Source organism: Stegodyphus dumicola, chromosome 2, assembly GCF_044657685.1.
Source record: "Stegodyphus dumicola isolate Sdum_Otavi_A_Nest chromosome 2, ASM4465768v1".
In the NCBI taxonomy this organism is placed as follows: Eukaryota; Metazoa; Arthropoda; class Arachnida; order Araneae; family Eresidae; genus Stegodyphus; species Stegodyphus dumicola.
In genome coordinates, this window is record NC_140769.1 from 40,677,747 (window position 1) to 40,700,655 (window position 22,909).

General features: G+C 32.4%; 1 long non-coding RNA gene across 2 annotated transcripts; it reads right to left on the minus strand.

Moving 5' to 3' along the window:
• Positions 1–2,624: 2,624 nt before the first annotated feature.
• Positions 2,625–21,891, minus strand: LOC118183715 (uncharacterized). 2 transcript variants are annotated; one of them, XR_004757280.2, is made up of 5 exons: positions 21,812–21,891; positions 18,581–18,731; positions 10,147–10,289; positions 6,168–6,279; positions 2,625–2,904 (listed from the first exon to the last, which is right to left on the minus strand). It is a non-coding gene; the product is annotated as an uncharacterized LOC118183715 (long non-coding RNA). The 2 variants fall into 2 exon arrangements; XR_015039300.1 differs by lacking the exon at positions 10,147–10,289.
• Between the last annotated feature and the right edge of the window lie 1,018 nt (positions 21,892–22,909).

Below are 22,909 nucleotides of genomic sequence, written 5' to 3' on the forward strand. Positions count from 1 at the left end.
GTAACCTTGGAGTTCAAAATGTAGACTTCATATTTTTATTTCTAACCTCCACAATAGTAACTCGTCGTAAGTAATCTGTTAGCGCCATTTTTCTCATCATCAGGAACTTTTTAAAGTGGTTCTTTTGATTGAATAAAAGCCTCGATTATATTTTTAATGATAATTTTCATGCTTCTCTTTTATCCGTTTTTAATGCTATGATCTTAAATACTCTTTGGATTAATTTTGAAATCAAACAACAAAAATCAGCGTTATATATGCAAATTTTCACAGGGGCGGTTTCGATGGTTTTAATTAATCATCAGCTACCAAAGTGCAAACGAACGTTCATTTGCCTTTTGGTAACAAGTGCTGAAAAATTTTCAAATATAACGCTGATGTTTTGTTGTTTGACTTCTAAAATACTCGTTGTTCCGCGTGTTATTTTAACCCAATTGTTTATAGTTTTCAGTTTTACTGTAGCTATAAAATACCTACAGTAATAATGATTAATTTACTAAATTCATTTTGGTAAATTCACCGTTATTTAACTGCTCATAAAAGTTTTTATTTTGTAAGTGTCTCTGATGAAGTGCAGCGGCTAATATTTATGCTTCTTCTAACTATACTGGCATAAATCCAGTTCAGATCAATTAGCTTTTAATAAAAAACAAATAAATAAAAAAAAGCGCACGTGAGAAACAGTAACAGTTTATTTTTTATTGTTTTATTTTGTAATGCTTGTAGAAGCACGTAATGAACAGAATGCTTTATAGTCATGCTAACGACTGATACATCAAAAAAAAAAAAAAAAAAAAAAAAAAAATCAGCTTAAAGAGATAAAGAATCGATTTGCTTTTGCGCACTGCGAGAAATCACATTAAAAGAATAAAATAAGAAATATGGACAGTTAAAAAAAAATTCACCCATTTAATTACTGTAAGTTAAAATAACTATGTATTTAAGCCGTATTACAAGATGTAAATCACAGTTAACAAAAGAAGTCTTTAAACCTTAAAAATCTTATATTCGTTTCGTTTCTACTTTAATAATGCGGACAGGCTACTAAATGGTGACTTTTCAGCTTCTGCTTATCACATTCGCGAGATAATAAAAGATGCTATTTTATGTTTAGAATAATCAATTCTGCAAATGAAAACAGTGCTAGCTTAAATTTTATGCATTAGAATTTGGGCCTAATTGTTTAGATTCATTATACATCGCGTCCACAAAAGCCCTTGCCCTGCTTTATGTCCTCAAACGTTGGTCATAGACATATAGTCACAAAAATATACTAAATAAGGCAAAGATTTATAACTTTCGTATTTTTAATTAAAAATAATATGTAAAATACGAAATCTAACATGTTACACGTTCCTCCGGTGTCTATAGTAAAATGTTTGAATAGCTATAGCATGATTGTGTTCCAAGTTCTTGAAACAAACAGCTTCTTTCGTTCTCTTTCATAGTTATTAAGAAACGCATTAAGGTCTTCAAGCAGTTATTAAAGTAAAATTATCAACAGAATCTCTTCAGAGTTAAATAAAAAGAGGCAAGCTTTTTTTACGGATATCATGAAATTTTAGGATACTCTTGGGAATTGTTTGCTGTTCAAATTCTGAAATTTTGACTGTAGTGGTAATCGCTGAAACTCAACAGTAACTTTTATTTAGAGATATAGAGTTATTCCGAATGATTTCAAAACCTGATTTCAAATCAGCATAGTTTCTCAAAAGTAAGACACGTGCTTATACTACATCAGAAGAAGAAATAAATCTCTAAATATTTTAATTTCAGAAGAACCGTTTATGACGAAAGGTGCGCTTCTTCGATGAAGCAGCGAGGAGCAGAAGCTGCAGAGCATTAGACGGCTTATTGATCTGCACTTAAAAAGTAACACGCAAACTAAAGGGAATCCTAAATGAGTCAAATCCGCGAACTTAGAAAGTTAGTTAAAAGGTAACTTTCTAAGTTCCCGGATAAAGTTAGTTAAAAGTTAGATAAAAAGTGTTATTCAGACCACCTTTGCTTACAAGGCTTTCTTATTTATAAAACATCATTGCTACAGTTTTGTAGACAGTCGTGTTCACATGTTTAAGGTACCAAAATAAAAAACACGCAGAACTCTTCTAAAAATGTCTAGATGACTTCCTTTTATTTTAACATATTACTTCTCATGCTGTGTTTGTAAGTTTAAAAACCAAAAGCCCTTTTAATACCGAATTAGTCATTTCGAGTAGCCTGTATAAGAAATTAAGATCTCGAACAGACTTGATAAGAGAGCTCTAAACGTAAACCCTTCACTGATTATCCATGAAAACATCGCCTAATCAGTGAATAGTTTACATTTAATGGATGCTTCCTGCATGCTAAGGGTTTTAAATTCAACTGTGTTAAATGATTTTAATTGCTGTACTAAGCAAAAATGTCGCTTTGAGATAAAAACGGGATTACACTTGACTAATATACAATGTTGCAAACAAGTACATTGCCTGTAAAGGTTTAACTTCTGATAGCAAGGTAAATGATTCCCAATGAGCAAGAGTTAATAGACATCAAATTCTAAATCGTTCACATGTGAGTTCCGTTATATCTGTCATCTAAAGAAATTTAAACATAAATAAGATAGCAATAAGGTATAGAGATGAAGGATAAAACAAATTTTATTAATCAAAGAATAATAATAGTAAGCTTAAAAGTATGAAAGCCAAATTAATACATTTACTTATTTAAAGCAATTTCGCGTTCAAGCGATTCAGCATATATATTTTATAACAGTTGTATATGTTAGAACTACAGTTCACTGCATTCTCTGTCCCAGAGCTTGGTAATGGGTGATATTCTTTCCTTTGTTACCAGTACAGCTTCTGTTCCGCATTTCTCTTCAATGTCTTCATAATAACATTTTAACCTTTTTTTAGAGTTCTAAAAAAAATAAACGGATTTCTTGTAATATTTCAAGAAATGATTTATCGCGCTTTACCTCCGAATATTCCATTTTAATTAATGCAGAGGATCAGTTAGACTTCGAATTAGTTTGAATCTATTCAGAAAAGTAAAATGATTAGCTTACTTCTTGCTCAAAATAATATAACAAATATGCAGAAAATTTATCTTTTGAGTTAAATTTAAAAACAAAAAGGTCTATTGCAGTTCTGGAGGTAAATTATATTGCAGTCCTAATTTAAGAGTAACTTCTACCCATTTTAAATTTAATTTTGAAACATTTTAAAACAGCATACAAAATTTTAATAGCTTATTACAATTAATAATTAAAATGGAAGATATCAGAAAAGTGCAGTAAATTAAAAAATTTAAACTTGAAAACTCCGTTCTACGTATGATATGTATTGAAACTCCGTTCTACGTAGATGATATGTATATATGCAGAACGAGATAAATCTCAATCTTATTCGTAAATGAATCAAACCTTTTTTCAGTCATATTATAATTAACACTTAATAGTACAGTAGGTATATATAGTAGGTATATATAGGTATCTGTATATGTTAACTTGATTATTTCGAATTTTTTATTGCCCTAGCTTGAAAGATCAGTTCTGTGCGATTCAAAAATTCAAAAATAGTTTATTTTTAGGTTTATGATTATTAGAAGAGAAGTACTAGCCTACTTATTTCATCTGAAGGGAACACTCACTAAACTAAAGCTTATTTTAAACGGTTCAAGATAAATGTAAACATTACCGTTACCTATTTCCCTGTCATAATTCTTATTGTTTCCTTTATTTGAGTCCATTAATACTATGTAATCTTTTGTATAATTCTAGACCCAAATTTTACTTGTTCCAGGTAGGTATTATTTAGCGTAATTTTGCAAATTGTAGCTAGCAACACTGGGATTTTTGTTTACATATCTTAGCGTTTTTTCGATGTTACGTACATTTGTTTCATGCTTTGTTTATGCTTAAGTTTTATAAAAACCTGGTTTTTTACTGCACTTTATTTACTTATGAATCTTTGTTGCTTTATTCGAATTATTCCAAGGGGCTAAAATTAAGCTCTAAGGAAAATAAAAAGCGATTATTTTCTGGTAATCTCTATCACACTGGACCTCGAACTACTAATGATGTGAATGTAAGGACTGTAACCTAATCAAAATAAAAAAAATTACGTAGACCGGGCTGCCGACAGCATTCAAGAGATGAAAAGAAAATACATAAGAGATAAAAGGAAATAATTTTGACATTGCAACTTTAGCTCATATCTTCTTGATTCTCTGCTACTCAGTGTGTTTCGAAACTGACTTGAAGTTAAACTAGACTCTAAATTTGAATTTTCCCTAAATTTAACTTAACTTATAAATGTAAATTTACCGAAGAACTTTCTTCGAATCTTCGGAATGAAAAAACAATATTTTAAGTTCTTTCCTGATGTTTGGTGTAAGATTTATTAAAAATGGATACGCATCTGGTAAAAGGTTTTTGTTTACATTCAACTTGCTATTAATATCAAATATAGCTTATCATTATTGAAGTTGCCATCAACATTTTGTACGAAAGCAGTCTAATGGCAACTGTATAATACACATCTGATCAGAACATGAAAGAAGGTTCCAAAGATTTTTGTGTCTAAAAAAATACAGAATGTGCTGTTATCTGTCAATACACCATTGAATGTATATGTGTCTACCATTTCTATTGATTAATGGGAATATTTTGGACTTGGAAATAATGTCCTAATCCTTTAAAGTTTTCAGCAGGAAATCAAAAAAACTTGTATGCATGAATCGTAGGGAATCAGTTAGAAATATGAAAGTAATCGGGAGAATATCAAATGTATGAGAGATCAATGAAACGCGGAGAGCTGTAATATGATAAATATTTTGGAGATGGAGATTTTAAAGTCGAAATAAAAGACATTTAGGAAAAGGAAACAGTTAAGTAATGAGAATGTGTTCATCATGGTCAAAATAGGACTAGTAATTAAAATATAAATTTATCGAAAACTTACAGAGTTATGGAGCTGATTTCTACAGAAATAGAGAAAATTTATAAAGTATGCAGCCTGCGGTTATAGCTTAATTTTCCCATGGTTGCTCTAACAAGAAAATAAAAATATGTAGACTATACCTATCAGAAATAGACATCTTTTGGTCTTCTAAAATCTGCTTTGAGCATCATTAAATCTACATATATGAGTTTTTGTGATAAAGGCTTATTCTCAGATACTTGAATAGAATGACTCAGAACTGCAATCAGAATTTCAACAACTTATTACGCACATTTTCTGCCAAAAGAAACTTTTATCTGGCTGCAGAATATGTTGTTGATTGCACATATAACTTTCTTAATCTTTCATTGAGAATATTTCTTATCACTTCTGATAACCGGAATCATAGGTATTTCGACTGAATAAGAAACAGTCAAAATTACTTCAGATTTTGCAACGAGTAAATAAAAAATTCGAAAAGCCATACATTACTCGTTTCAATTTTCTTTTATTTTGAATTTTCGTTTCAGAATTTAAACCCTGACAAAAAAGCATAACCTCTACAAAAATATTCTTAGCGTAATTTCGCATTTTTCAGTAAATTTTGAAGTAGCCTGAAACTTTCAGTTCGTTGCAAGGGTTAAGTGTATAACAATTTTATAGTACTACGAAAGTAAAAGTATATGCAACTGAAATAACCATATGATGTGTCTAATAAATATATAATATTCTTAAATATTTTATATAATTTCCTATTTTTTAAAACGTTTGAAATATTTCCTAGGAGTTTCTTCATTTTAGTTAGTTTGCACACTTATATTAAATAACCATATATTTAATCAATATTCGAAATTTAAAAAAAATATTCCCAGAACGTTCCAAATTCCCAGAATTCCAAATTTCGTTCGTGCCAAATGGGAAAGTAACTAGTGAGTCTAAGTGCTGTACCAAAGGGTCCGGATTCAAACACCCGAGGAGGCATAGATGTAAATTGTCTTTCCCTTCAATAGGAGGCAACGGTAGTCCACCTATTGAGTGAATCCATAATAAAGTGCCTACCGCTTCCAGCATGAGTAGTGGCTAAAGCCTAATAATGGCTAACGCCCGGCATTGGAAAAAAATTATCCCTTCGTTAGAATAAAGTGTATTGAATTTAAAGACTTGTCAGTCCCTCTTAAAAGTACTTCTTGAAATGTTTCACTATATATTTACTAATGCAATGACCAAAGTTATACGTACGAACATATCTCCTTAGTCGAATTTCCATATTCATTATACTGTGGCCGTTCACCGCATTTCTCATCCAGCTGCGAGTTTTGTTTATTTAGACACTTGGCATTTTCTATGTACGCTGAAATAAAAGTCATGAAATAAGAAGAGCACTTACATTCATCTAAAAACACAAAAGTATACATGTGCAAATGTAAAAAACAAACAAGATAAATTTCTAACTTTACTGTGTAAGAGTAGCTTAAGTCACTTATTTAATTTGATTATTTCCTCTTTTGAACTTAGAAATAGTAATATGTTTATTAAAAAACTTTCTAAAATGCCACATTTCAAAATTAATGCATAACACTGCTTACGCATGTACTTACACGATGGAAAATTTGATGGAAACAGTAAATCTTCGGATTCGTTCTTTGGATATTCGCCTTCAAAACTGACAAGAAGCTTCACTTTTCTTGCAGCGCTAACTCAGTCGCAAAGTGAGATACATTCTGCACCACATTTTCTGTGATGATATGGTTATTGGGTTTGGTAATTTCCGACAAATTGTAAATTAGTAAGGTTTTCTGTCGTTGGATGAGGAGAAAATTCATACCACGGTAAAAGTGAAACTAAAATATTTTAGTCAATAATGATGTTAAATTATGCAAGCCAAAACCCGTATTAGCTGGTTGAAAGGAAGTAGAATAATAATTTAACGTATATATGTTGCTTAAAAGAGTTATACGTATTTAACTCTTGCTTTTAACTTCCAATAGAAATTTCTGTAGTTTACGCAGAAAAAAGTGTTACATGAAGTTTCTTCACAATATGTAAACTAAAGGGGGTTGGTTTTATGTTATAAAAAATCTGATGTGTACACCACATGACTTCCTTGCACGAAATATTAAATTATACGCATTTTTTCTTGCATTTCATTTAAACTTATTGGATTGAATTAAATCTACTTCGCCGACAGCGCATAAACCACAACAGAATAAATGCATTCTTTAAAATTCACTCTAGTATTTGTTTACCATAGCGACACTCTGGGGCTAGATTTATTTAACAGTATTAATAATTATATAACAGTTAACTTATATAATAATTATATAACGGAAACTAAGTTAACTGTTATATAATCCAATAATTATATAACAGTTAACTTATATATTTCGTTCATATTATAACTCATAATGCACAAAATTTATATCATTTAAAGAATAGAATTATCTAATCGTTGCCACATGTTCTATTCAAATACTATAATAAAGGTAGAATGATGTATAAAAGAAATTAAGCAAACAAAACAAAAAAGAAACAGTTTTTCACAGACGATTGAGTATTTCTCATTCAATTAATTCAGTTCTCACTTCGCGAGAAGGCAAAAATACATAAAAACTCAAAAAATCTATATAAAAAATTACGAAGTAAATCTCAAACACTTATTTCCTCGAAAAAATTCCAGAAAGAATTAAGCATGATTTAATTGGCAATAATAAATAAATGCGTTATCTTTGTTGTTGGTTTGAAGCTAAGTTTCTCTAGATTGGCAACAAATTCACTAGTCTCCTGTTTCAAATCTAAATATCAATGGCCGCCATTAAATAAAGTCTTAGCGGCAATTAAACAACTTTAAAATTGCTGATAATTCTAAAATTATTGCCCATAGATTTACTAAAGGCATAAAATCCTTAACCGGAAGATAAAAACAACGTAATTCAATCATTTTTAAAGCAAAAAATGTTCAATTTGCAAACATATAAGAGTAAAGAAACTGAGATCACTGAGCCGGGTAACAGAGTGGATATATATATAAATATATTTATATACGTTTGGTGCGGCCGATTGCAACCAAAATACGAGGTGCACATCTACATGTTATAGCAGTCCTATGTACAAAATTTCAAAGTTCTGAAGCTACTCGTTTTTGAGTTACGCGAGATACGTACGTACGTACATACGTTCGTACAGACGCCACGAAAAATTCTCTTCAGAATTAATTTTAAAGCAGTTTTATAAATTGTTTTGAAGGAAAAGAGTATTTAATCTTGTCCTTACGTACAGATATCACGCAAAAACATCGTTAAATTGCATTCGATAGCGGTCAAAATGGATATTTTCGTTGAAATATGCTGCCTGAATCTTTTCGCGATTACTCGTACAAGGAAGTAAAAATGAAAGAGGCTTCTCATTCAACTTCTACTGCTCTATTTCAAGCTTTCCGTTTTCAGCGAAGCAGACGATGAATCTTCAACCTCGATAAAAAGACCTTCTGACATAGCTGTGGGTTTTAATAACTTCTTTTATTTGATGAGTACAAACTATGCTGAGATGGTAAAGGGAAGGTAAGCGTTTGCACAAGCCAAGCGCGACTGTACCACCCATTGACTGAGCACTCGATGAAGCTAATCCATTTACATTTAACGCAAGAGATTCTTCCGGTGGCTTTTCATATTGTGTAGAATTGTTATGCATTATGTTACAGTACTTAGTGAATTTTAATGTTATTATCTGAGAATTAATTTTAATATATTGTTGTTTAAACTCTTTTTTTTTTTTTTTTTTTGATTGAATACAGTAAAGCTCTTAATTTGCTAGCGGAGTTTTCTGTAGCTAAAAGGCGGGTTTTTTCCGAAATTGTTGTGTAGAATTGTTGCGTATTATTTTACAGGGCTTAGTGAATTTTTATTTTGGTTTGAATACGGTAAAGCTCTTATTTTGCTAGCGGAAAGTTTTGTAAAACTAAAAGGCGGGTTTATTCCGTTCCCATCGGAGCGACCACTATGGAGTCAAAGGTCGTTCGTCCAGCTGCCTTTTTTTTTCCCTTGTGGAGCCCGCAACGCACTCTGACTGGTCTCTGCAGCTCAGAAACCACGGAGGAGGCAGTAAAATTCCCTTCTCTTTGTTCCTTTTTTATTTCTTTCTGTAAAATCTGCTAAGAATCTACTCACGAACAACAACTTTTAAAACTTTGATGACGCTCAAAATACGGATGTCTTTATATTCACTATTGGCTCAAAATATCTTTAAATTTATCTCTTCAATCCAACACAAAGCTTGAACTCCCTCTAACCAACTAGAACAAAGACAATAACTAACCTCCGAGATTCGAAGAAAATAAGTCCTCTGTTTTGAAGTGGCAAATCCCTTTTTCCGCGCAAACAAAAAATAATGTTTTCAACCAATACATCTGTCAAGTTGCGACGCTCTTTAGAGCTATTCGCCTCCAAACTAGCAAACCACATGCTCACCCCCGAAAGGTAAGGGAAGGAGAAGGCAGCTGACTGCCGACCTTTGACTCCTAAAGTGGTCGGTATAATAGAAACGGGAAAAACGCACTTTTTATCTGCCCAAAACTTTCCGCTAGCAAATACGTACTGTACCTTATCCAAACGAAAAAAAAACGAGTTTAAGCAACAATATATTTAAATTAATTCTCAGATAATAACATTAAAATTCACTAAGTACTGTAGAAGACTCTCTAACAGTCTACTCAAGATTCCAATGTCTAAGTAAATACGAGCAAATTTGCACTAAATAAGTCGGCTGTGAAGGTATTTCTGCCTCAAGCAGATAGTTCTTGCGCATCTCGCCATAACATAGAAAAAGAAGAAAAAATATCTAATAGTTTCTTCTAAGGAATTTGCTGTCATCCTTATTCAAGAAGTTGAAACTAAATTATATATATCTTGTTTCTTGTACCTTTAAGATGCTGCGAACTTTTAAAATCACCTCTACCCTGCCCATTACTTTTAAGCTGATATTACTTGATTAAGTCTTACATATCGATTGGAATAAATTTATCAAATTAGATTTCAGGCTTAGGTAAATTGTATTTTCTCTAAAATTGATGGAAGTTTCTTCTTCGCTTTATGTCATTTCGCTAAAGAAAATTTCGTATTAATGCTTTTCTTTCAGAAAATGGAACAAGCATACCTTAAAAGTACAAAAATGAATTTATAACAAAATCAAAGTTTTATTATAATAGCAAAAAAGTCAAACTTACATCGTCTAATGGCATTATTCTTGTCACAAATGTTATTCAAAGTGGAGTAGAGATCTTAAAGAGCCAAATAATAGGGGTTTTCCAAATAGTTTGAACATGTTTTTGCAAAGTCTATTGCACATTTCATAACTGACATCGTATTCCTGAATTTACAGAAGATAAAGTTCGCGTATTAATCAAAGAAAACGTAAGATAAAACAAGAAAGTTTTATTTTCTCTTAATTCTCGGTATTCATAGAGTAGGAATCCGGAAGATTCACAATGAAATTTCTAAAACTTATATATGTTAAACTTATATATGTTATATAAAACTTATATATTAAATTATAATATTGCTATAATGGTGATTAAAGATTTGCATATATTTGCTTTAAATAAAGGTAATATTACTGTAAAACCTGAGAAATTAGTAAATTTTCAAATTTACCATTTTATTCTGTTAGTTATAAATATTCTATGATTTTGATTTAAAATATCTATAAAAACATTTAAACTTTTGGTTTTTATCAAATTTTTTATGGTAATCCTCGAGATTCATCAATATAAACCGCTTACCAGCTTTCTGTTCGAATTTATTTAAATTATTTGTACACTGCACTTTTTTTGCAGTGGTTATTCTTGTGTTTTCGGTGGATAGGGATTGGTAACATTCACTAAAAGATTTTATGGCGTTTTAAGAGAACTAGTGGTTAACAGAGGAATAACAGTGTTTACTTAACCAATTTGTAATGTTCCGAGAAACGCAGGGGAAGATGTAGAAACTTAAATTTGTTGTTGTTGTTGCTAATGCCAACTTGACTGAACTATCTTCAGCCCAAGCCCACGAAATTCCTCGTGGCAAGCAGCGCAAGTTTACGCCTGTCGTTGGCAACAGAGTTGAGCACCTTACAGGTGACAGTGCTATTTAGCTCAATTCCATCCCCAATTTGGATGGAGAGTACCCCGGGGAGGACGTGTTCGAGGGCTTCCCACCCCTCTTCCCCTTCCACCAACCTCTCTACAGCTCGAAAGCATGCTAAAAGAAAGAAATAAATACCTTATAAGGAAGAAATACCTTATAAGTAAGCTGAAAAATTAGCAAATAATTTGATTTATGTTTGGGCAAATAAATCGAAAGTACTAATTCAGAAGTCAAACAACAAAAATCAGCGTTATACCTACAAAATTTTCACAGGACTAGTTTCGATGGTTTTACTGAACCATCATCTTCAGCTGCAAAACCGCAAATGAACAAGATAGGAAATAACGATTAGATAAGATAAGAAAGCCTGAACAAGAATAAGCAAGTGGCGCCATCTGTTGGCGAAACCAGAACTAAAACATAATTTCTCTAAAAGCCGAAGGCAAATTTGGATTGGAATTAGGATCGTTAACTAGAACAGAAAGATTTTTATGAATGTGAAATGCCTCTAGAAAATCCAGTTCTCCAATGGAAGATGTTTTTTGAATAATTTTGGCAGCAGAAAAATTGAAAGTGTGATTTTCGGACCAGCAATGTTGAGCAACAGAAGACTTCTGCGTTTCCTTTTTTCTAACATATGCCTCATGTTCTTTGACGCGAAATTTTAAGGCTCTCTTAGTTTGGCCAATGTAAATTAAACCACACTGGCAAGGAATCCTATAAATACCCCAGGAATTCATATCCGGAATGGGGTCCTTGAGTATAGAAGTTGGAATTTTATTAATGGGAGAATAAACAACCCGAAAGTTAAATTTCTGCAAAATATGTGCAACTTTATAGCTAATTGATGGAAAGAAGGGAATGACAACAGAATTTTTATAATCTCCTAAAATAAGAGTGTGGCTTTTAGTGTGTTCAGATGAGAATTTTTTAACTGCTTGATTAATAATGTTGGGTGAAAAGCCCCTGTCAATGGCTATTGCTTTTAAATAATTTAGTTCTTCATCAAGGGCTAGTTTGGAGGAGCAAACTTGAAGAGCACGGAAAACATAGGAATAAAATGAAGCTAACTTTTGTTTAGTCGGATGACATGATTTAAAGTGTGGTGGAAGGCAAACCGATGAAGGTTTACGGTAAACTGTAGTACTGAAGTTGGATGTGTTACGTGTGACCAGAATGTCGAGAAACGGAAGAGAATTGCAAGTCTCAAGTTCAAAAGTGAACTGTATAGCAGGATCAATAGAATTCATTGTTGAAAGAACTTTATTTAAATCATCTTTATTACCTTCAAACAGGGTAAAAGTATCGTCTACGTAGCGGAACCATGCCGGGAAGTTTAAAGTTTCAAACAATTTTGATTCATAATAATGCATGTAGATATCAGCCAGGATGGGACTGAGGGGGCTTCCCATGGCTAATCCCTCAGTTTGCTTGTAATATTTATTTTGGAAAACAAAATGTGTTTGTTTCAAACAGAGTTGAGTGAGAGAAATTAGCTCCTCAATTTCGATGCAAGAGAAATGAAATTCGCGAAGTCTGGTTTCTAGACATCTTAATGCACCCTCCACTGGGACACTAGTGAATAATGATTTTACATCAAAAGAAACCATGAGTAAATTACTAGGAGAAATGTTTTTAATCTTTTTTACAAACTCTATTGAATTTTTTATGGTGTAAATGTTATTGTCTAATAGAGTTGAAAATCTAGAAACTAAATATTTAGCTAAAGGATACGAGGCAGTACCTAAATTTGATACAATAGGGCGGAAAGGAATACCACTTTTATGAATTTTGGGAAGAGCATATAATCTGGCACAATTCGCAACAGATGGGATAAGGGGCTTTTGACAGGGGCTTTTCACCCAACATTATTAATCAAGCAGTTAAAAAATTCTCATCTGAACACACTAAAAGCCACACTCTTATTTTAGGAGATTATAAAAATTCTGTTGTCATTCCCTTCTTTCCATCAATTAGCTATAAAGTTGCACATATTTTGCAGAAATTTAACTTTCGGGTTGTTTATTCTCCCATTAATAAAATTCCAACTTCTATACTCAAGGACCCCATTCCGGATATGAATTCCTGGGGTATTTATAGGATTCCTTGCCAGTGTGGTTTAATTTACATTGGCCAAACTAAGAGAGCCTTAAAATTTCGCGTCAAAGAACATGAGGCATATGTTAGAAAAAAGGAAACGCAGAAGTCTTCTGTTGCTCAACATTGCTGGTCCGAAAATCACACTTTCAATTTTTCTGCTGCCAAAATTATTCAAAAAACATCTTCCATTGGAGAACTGGATTTTCTAGAGGCATTTCACATTCATAAAAATCTTTCTGTTCTAGTTAACGATCCTAATTCCAATCCAAATTTGCCTTCGGCTTTTAGAGAAATTATGTTTTAGTTCTGGTTTCGCCAACAGATGGCGCCACTTGCTTATTCTTGTTCAGGCTTTCTTATCTTATCTAATCATTATTTCCTATCTTGTTCATTTGCGGTTTTGCAGCTGAAGATGATGGTTCGGTAAAACCATCGAAACTAGTCCTGTGAAAATTTTGTAGGTATAACGCTGATTTTTGTTGTTTGACTTCTGAATTAGTATTTATTCGGCGTGTTATTGTGTCTTAAATCGAAAGTAGTTTGCTAATATTACTTATATTTTTTCAAATATTTTTATATTTTGAAATGTTCAAGGATTTTGTTTTGTGTGTTTCCTTTCGAGGAGCGGCCTACCTTTCATAATTTAAATTTCATCTCTTAGTTATACAGAGTAAATTTGAACAAGAGGACAAAGGTTTAGGAAGCAGCTATACGAACAGTATTCGTCATAGAATGCATGGTCGAAACGCAAACCGTGAGCCATTAGGTGGCATTATAAATGGTATAAAACGGTCGGTCCTCGCACCTAACGGCAATTTCTACCGAGAGGATGGATGATTATACTGTAAGGTTATCCTCCTGTCTTGTTAGCATGCCTTCGTGGTGTAACTGATGCTCAGCAAGCTCGGCGCGTATTCGAGAGGTTCGTGGTTCGAGTCCCGGTGAAGGCATTGCTCATTTTTCACCATTCCTGCTTTCAAAAATACTTAATGTCTCAACAGTACAAACCACAAAATTTACGAGGTGTTAGTCCCATAGCTTCGGCACCTAGATCACTCGTGTTTGGACATTTTCTCTGTGGAGCCATATGGAAAGCGCAATCTAAGAATGCCCCGTTGAAGCAATGTAGATATAGTCACCAGGATTGCCGTTGTTGCTAGCGATATTCGAGAAATGCCTGGTGCCTTCACAACTGTGCGTCAGTCACTATCCCTCAGGTGTGAAGCCTGCATTACAGTTGGCAGAAGGTCTTTTGAGCCATTTCTTTGAGCATGTACATCAGGTACAGGGTACAGTCCTGTCACTAAAATATTTTCTGACGTATCCTCTCATTCTTCTGTTAATTCTATAAATGTGACAGCGGAAAGCTACCCTTTAATTTCTCACAACTTGCGTTCCGACCATACATTTGATGGCGAATATTGCTCTTACTATATCTACCTTCTAACCCTCCCTAAAGATTTGGCCACTTGTTCAGATTCATCCTGTATATATATATATATGTAATATTAAAAGCACAGGAAAAGGAAAAGACAGAACACTGTCGATGCGTGATGAGACCCATATTGAAGAAGATTTTGATTGCGTAGTATGCTAGTAATGCTAACTTGGTAACATCTAAAGAACTTGGCAGTCGAAGCAGTTTTAATTCCATTTTTATTTCCAATTGATATTTGTGGCCACAATCACTTGGCACTCTAGTCGTGCCTGTCCACAGAAGATTTACATTTTTGATATTGTTGAGATAGAAAGCAAGCCAGCGAAATTACATCTTAGCAGAGTAGAGGGCAAAAGCTGAAGTGCGTAGTTATGAAAAATGGAAGCACGCGAAGAGAAAAGTTTTGGTTTACAATTCGGTGATTGGTCGTCAAGAGGCATCTGGTATTAACGGTTACGTAAGATCGCATGATTAATTTGAATGACGCAATGCAGATAAGTTTTTACGATTTTAGAATAGAGAGGAAAAATTAATGTTTATAGTTATATTATAATTCTGATTCATACATTTTGATCTTACATATTCCCCCCTTCAAAAAGAAAAAGGCGTAGCGACAGAGAAGCCTTTTTAAAGAAAAAGAGTTAAAGCACTAGCAAATGAAAAATCATAAAAATAAATAAATCATAAAATTTTTGTCCTGTAAAGTATAATTTACAAATATCAATTTTTTTAAATAAATTTTTAATTTTTCCTATTGAATTTTTCAGCATTTCAGTCCAAAAGTCTTTTTGTTTGAGAATTCACATAATCATAATTCTTCAGGGAAGGTTCTTGTTATTACAGAATATCACAAAAACTTTTACATTATCATTACTTATAATTAAATGTAATGCACATAAATATTTATGATACTTATTTCCATACTGATAAATTGCTTATAAATTTAACTTCAGAATTTATGGTTTCACGTTATCATCTTTCATTTACAATTCCTTTATTTTACCATACTGGAAGGCCTTGCAATACTTCTAAACAAACATATCCATCAATAGGGCTGTCCTCTTGAGCTAACCAGTGTGTTCTAGGCACTGGTGGCCCAGGGTGCCTAGACAGTTACTTGAAAAGGCCTCCGTTCCTTGCATTAAGGTAACTGGCCTTTGAGAACTGCACTAATACATTCCATAATAAAAAATATAATTATAATAATAATAATATAAAAAATTTACATGCATTCATAACATGAGAGCCTCCAACATTATCTTGCATGAAGAGGGTAAAAGGAAAAACTGGTACAGAGGTAATTACAGGCCTCTGTTGAAGGAACCAGTACACCCTCATCATATTATACTTAACACACAATAACTCACAAATTTTAACATGCATTTACCATAATTTCATATTACTTATCTGTACTAATTTCACTTATTTTTAACATCTTTATTTTTAGAATAATTATAAAATTCGTATTCAAAATTCTCAACAAAATTTCAAAAACATAAAAACTTATCTTAATATCCTTCCCTATGAATAATTTAAATAGCTTAAAATTCGCTACTTAATTTGCTCACACATAATTATGAAAAATTAGAAAAATTAATGAACAAAAATTTCAGATTTTCTCAAAACAAATTGCAGAAATTTTAACAAATTTTAACCAAAGTTGAAATGAAAACTATAGAATCCGCAGCACATTAAATAATTTAGTTCCTGAGCTAGATTCACACGAATGGAATAATTTTTGAGCTGTTGAAAAACCGGAAGTGCAAATAATTTTCTGTCGCACATACTTGCAAACACTAACTCAGATCGACCTTGAACCCGCTGTAATGGTGAATTCCTAAACGGTCGGTAATTCACTGATGATTTCCTTTTCACTAGGCATTCGAACTTCTCAATTTATCGAGAGATTACTTTCAATCTGTAAACACTACACGAGATTATTTTTTTGAAGCACTTGCAAAACACCACAGCAGAAGAATGATCTGTTATTTTTTAAACACTGAAAAAACAAATTTGATGATTCACTTCTTTCACATTATTTTGGATTTATCACAAAACGATGATTTGAAGAGCTGAATTAAATTTTCCTTTGAGGTTTCAGGCTGCAGGAAACTATCCTACCGGCTTAATTGTAATATTAAAAGCACAGGAAAAGGAAAAGACAGAACACTGTCGATGCGTGATGAGACCCATATTGAAGAAGATTTTGATTGCGTAGTATGCTAGTAATGCTAACTTGGTAACATCTAAAGAACTTGGCAGTCGAAGCAGTTTTAATTCCATTTTTATTTCCAATTGATATTTGTGGCCACAATCACTTGGCACTCTAGTCGTGCCTTTCCACAGAAGATTTACATTTTTGATATTGTTGAGATAGAAAGCAAGCCAGCGAAATTACATCTTAGCAGAGTAGAGGGCAAAAGCTGAAGTGCGTAGTTATGAAAAATGGAAGCACGCGAAGAGAAAAGTTTTGGTTTACAATTCGGTGATTGGTCGTCAAGAGGCATCTGGTATTAACGGTTACGTAAGATCGCATGATTAATTTGAATGACGCAATGCAGATAAGTTTTTACGATTTTAGAATAGGGAGGAAAAATTAATGTTTATAGTTATATTATAATTCTGATTCATACATTTTGATCTTACATATATATATGCTATTAGAAATTTTTTGTTTTAGAACAAAAATATCCCGGTTATTATCGGGATATTTTTGGGATATATCAGGATATTTTAACAAAAATATCCCGGCAATATGATAATGAAAATTAATCAGTTTACACAAAAAGTAATAAATTTAGAACCAAATCCACAAAGACCGAAAAGAAGCGAAATTAAAGTCAGTAAAATTTCAGAATTCCATATAAATATGTAAAATTAACAAAAGTCAGAAGAAATGTATATATATATATATATAAAATACAACTGTCTAGACTATAAATTTTAAATATTTGCAGAAAATAAAATAGAGAAAGATCTATGAATTACTTCATTGTTTTATAAGGTATTTCTCCCGCTCTCTTAACGTGCCTTTGTGGTGTAGTGGTTCTGCACGCTGGGCCGGTATCCAGAGGTCTGTGGTTCAATTCCCGGCGAAGGCGATTGCTCATTTTTCATCTTGTCTGCTTCCAAAACACCTAATTTCTCTACAGCGGCGTTCGAATTAAAAAGGGTTGTTGGATGATGATTCTCTTCACCCAGGATTTGGGGATTGGGTCCCCCAAAAATCCCAGTCGCCCTTTAAAAGGGGGGTATATAAGGCATTTCTCTCGCCTCCTTAACGTGCCTTCATGGTGAGTGGTTCTGCAACCTGGGCTGGTATCCAGAGGTCCGTGGTTCGATTCCTGGCGAAGGCTATTGCTCATTTCTCATCTTGCCTGCTTCCAAAATACCTAATGTCTCTACAGTGTTATAAACTTAGATTACCAATTGATTTATCTTTACTACGATCGATCAATATGTATCGAGATTCTCCTTCTTTACTTTACAAAATTTAATTTTTTTATATACTATTGCAAATCATATTTCTATTGCTTGCTTATTATCAATTGTTTTTAATTTTGTAGGAAAGATTATTTGATTTACAAATGACTACGCTTTTGATAAAATTTTAATGATCAAAGTTTTAATGATTTACGGTTGCTGTAGTCTTAATGTGGTAAAATATTGTGTCAATCTTAGTAGAAACTGATGAATTTCTCTGAAAAACTAAAAAGATGGGAAAAATGTAGAAAAAAAAAGAAGATTCAAAAGAATCTAGAAAAGTATCCTGGTATGTGTGGCATCTGCCATGAGTTATATTTGCCGGAAGAAAAAAGAAAACTGCATGGAAAATCTACGAAATAAAACCGTATTTCATGCTTTTGCTTGTATAATATTTTAGTTTTATAAACATTCATCCAATTAAATATAGAACTTTAAAAAGCGTTTCTTTTCTTATTAAATCTGCTTAGCCTTAAATATTTAAACCTAGGAAGGAAAATAGAAGAACTCACTTGCATTTTCTTTCCAGGACTTTTTCACTTTCTTCAAGCCGTACGTTATAATCCAAGAAAACGAGCTCATAAGCTTTGAAATCTTTTCAACAGACCATAACACCCCTAGTTGGACAATCATCTACATTTGTTAGATCTGCAGCTGATGACACTGGGAAAATATCATATTATACGATTAGTGTAACAAGTCAGCACTTACGTTTCCTAATAAAAGTGGAATTTTAGTATAACTGTTGCAGCTAAAAGCAGTTGTTGAGTTATAAACAAAGTAAGTGAAAACCGTGCAAATTAGTAACAAAAAATTATTTCTCTTTTACTAAGTTGTCAATAGATAATAGGTACTTACCAGATAATAGGTAAAAATATCTTAAATGTTTCAACAAAATATCATGTCATTTGATTCACTGAATCAAATAATTTCAGTGAACCCCATTCTTTATTCTTATCAATGTAACTCGGGCATGGGGCAGTAGAAGGTAAACATCTCAAATGCATCTTAGCATGACTAATGAACGATCGTATGACACTCCCTGAAATCACGTATCTTTTTTCTTCAAATCTTCAAAAGAAAACAATTTAATTAACTAGGTAAATTTATCAGATAGAAATGTAGGCCTTTCGTCAGTTAGATGCAATATAGACAAATGTCTCAGACATCTGGGCCGCATCGAAGAATTAATGCGAGATTAAAGAATGCTATAAAATTTGCGACATTGGAAGCGGCATCGAGGAAGTTCTTTTTATTAAAACTCTCTGTTAGGCCCGGGGTTTTGCTAAGAAATCACAAGTTTTACTAAACTATCATGCTAAAGAACTGTATTAATTTTAATCTCAAAATGCGACTGGTACTTTATATCTAAATTTATGTACTTTTAATACATTGCTTAAATTTCTTGCGCATATTTTGAGATGCTCGTATATATGCATTCTTACAGACAACACAAAAATATTCTAGGCGGCACGATTTGCAGTACGTAGAGCGAATTCAATACACTCTGAAATGTTTGTTTATTTATTTGATTATGTCAACGTACATTATGGCTATTTACCTAAGGGAAACGATGCATTCGTGGATGACCTTTCTAGGGAAAATGGACTTGTACTCATGTTACACATGCTAAAAATCACGCAGATGATACAAATTACTAGCATGCCAGCGGTCTTGTTAACTCAGCCAGTAGTAGGCAATTTTAAAATCGGAGAGTTATCCAGGTAACCATGAAGAGACTTATTGATGTAAAGAGCTAAAACTTTTAAGTCAAACCCCATATATACACTGCCTTAAGTATTTTTGTGATGTCTATAATAACATATATATACGGGATCTTAAAACATGTTTAAGAAATTAAGCCAATGCATTTAAAGTATATAAATCCATGGCATAAAGTACCAGGCGCATTCTGGCGTTAAAATGAAGAAAATAATCCTTTCTTAAGGTATTTGTGGGAAATCTGTGCTAGCTTAATGAAACCTTACGTAATACGCTTATTTATGTAACACGCAATCTAATATTTAGTAAATTCTGAAAGACTGATAAACACTAACTTGCGAAATGTCTAAGACTGCATCAATTGCATTTTCTACGACTCTTTCAATACATGAAGATTGCCACAAATACAATCCTCGAGAGCTTTATCTTCTGAACACACGTTTTAGATGTGGCTATTAAAACAAGTGAAATCATGAGTATTTTAGCAAAAAAAGAACGTAAAAGATGTACTAGAAAAGTATTTAAAGAAATTTTACTTTCACAAAATTCTGAGAAATTAATATAATACTTCACGTGTTCAGAGAAATTTGATCTTCAGGTATTCACAGAAGGTTTATCGTTACGTATTCAGAGAAATTTTACTATTAAGCATTGGCAACATATTTGGGTTAGAATCAAAATAAATATTTGTGTTAAGAAGACGTTTTGGGTCAGTGGTATTTTCAGTTCTGAACAGTCTTTCTGAGTGAAAAATAAGATAAATTTCATTATGAAATAATTACAGTACACTTAAAACATAAAAATTAAAATTGCAAGTCTGATTGTTATAAAAACAAACATAACTGACTGAACTTTATTTTCCTTTTCGATCTCAATGGCTTACATAATTCTGAAAATTGTGACTCCAGTTTAGTCAAGTCTGGCTTCTAGTTAGTCGTCAAGACGAATCCAAGCATCTGTATCTTCTGTAGTTAAGCTGCTGCTGTTCTTAGTAAAAATAAATTTCGCAAGATAAAATATTTGTTCTTATTTATAAGTCGAACTGAATGCAGACAAAATACCAAAGCCAATTTTTTTAATTATGGATTATGGATCAGCATAGTCACACATATAGATTTCTCCTTGAAATTTTGTTACAATTTTTAAAATTCATGCTGGTTTGTAATCAAGTAAAAATGTCATTGTTATTATTTATTTTAGGTTATTTTTTATGTAATTTTATGTATTCTTCAACTGCTCGTTCCTTATTTATGTTTTATAATTTATTTTTATCTTTTATACTTTATTTTCGTAACTTAGGTGGGTCACTTGAAATGAAATGGTAATCTAGGGGATTCACGGGTCAAAAGATGCCGAGGCCTGTCTTATATAATCACAGCACTATTTTATTGCGATCCTAAACAGAGAGCTCACAATTGTTTCCCAAGCAAACCAAATTATGGAATGGATAGAAACTTCAGAGGAGCCCTCAATGGTGTTAAAATTGATTTTGGAAAATATATGACTTTCGAGAAGCTGTTGAAAATGAAATTCCCAATTCAAAGAAAAGAAAAAAATTCCTACTTTGATGACCATATTATGTGCAAAGTAGATTAATGCAAAAATTATTAGGAGCAGTTTGTACACTATTCTGCCGTAAAGAGCACGTATGTGTGTTGATTTCACACCAAAAGCGTGCACCAAATTCATTTCTTCATTTGACATTTAAATGTAACTGGAAAATAATTTAACTGAAACAGGTTTCCAATTTACCAATCGTAAATTTTTAAAAGTTTAATTAAAAGTACGTTATTTAAATTATTGAAATGTAACTTGAATTAAAACAGTAGGAAATAATTTTATAGGTGTAGAGACTGGGCAGTAGTATAACTTTTTTCCACCTTTTTTACAAAACGAGCGCCTTTGTTCTACAAGGTTTAGTAAGAAATACATATACTGTTATAAAAAAAATATATATAATATATATTTTTTATAACAGTAAAAATAGATAAGTTATAATATAATATTTACGTATCACTTACCAGCTGATATAATTGCTAATGTAACACAAAATAACATTTTGAGAGATAACCGGCAGTGTTCATTGAGAGAAATCGTAAACTGTGAAGTGAGAAATAAGGATCAAAGAGTGAAATATAACTAGAATTTTATCAAGAGATGCATAATCAACATCAGCATAGTTCCCTGGGGATTCTGAATCAGTTTATATCTGGAATATGAGATAGTGCTGTTTTCCTTCAGGTATTTTTAAATAAACAAAGGAGTCCTAGAATAACAGTTTATACTTAAAGAATTAAATTAAAATGATAAAAAAAGTATTGTGTAAAATACTTGCCTTTCCAGTCCCTGCAGCATAAACATGTTCATAATTAACTTCATGCATATGTTAAGAAAGTAATTGTGTTAGATATTGTATGCTAAGTATTCATGTCTAAATCAATTCTTTAGGTGCTCATTAATACATACAGGAAGATTGAAACACATCTGGCAAAAATTCAAACGCAGATAGAAAGGACCAAAAGAAGTAAATTTTGCAATGGAATATGTATGCCGAAATGGAGCATTATGGTGATGCCGGACGCTGTCGAGCTGTCAATAAAAGCGTTTTCGTGGCGTAAATTATCATTCTCCGCTCGGGTTCCGAGCGATATGTAATACTACATAAATGCGGAACTTCTCGATATATATTTTATGGAGGAGGTTGCAGGGAGAAAAGGAGAAGCTAGCTCAAAGTCGGTAATTGAAAATAGTTCTTTGTAACTCATATGAGTAGCTGCTGCGTTTTAGCTCAACCGCATAAATAAAACGCATGTATGTGAATTGGGTGTTCGTTTAGCGATGCTGGCCGCTAAATTTCGCACGGGCACTCATAACTGAACATAATCTTAAATGAACATAATCTTTTCCCTACCGCTCATCAGCATCTTGGATACCGGTCAACTTACTACCTCAAAGCACAATATCGATACACATTTCCTTAAAGTCCTTTGCCTATCTTTATATTTTTGTCACATATTTTTAATCACCCTGAGTATTAAGAAAGGAATTATGTTAAATGCTTTATGCCTTTTGTCTAACGTAGTAGATGCTTAATCATTGCATACGTAAATAAAAATAAT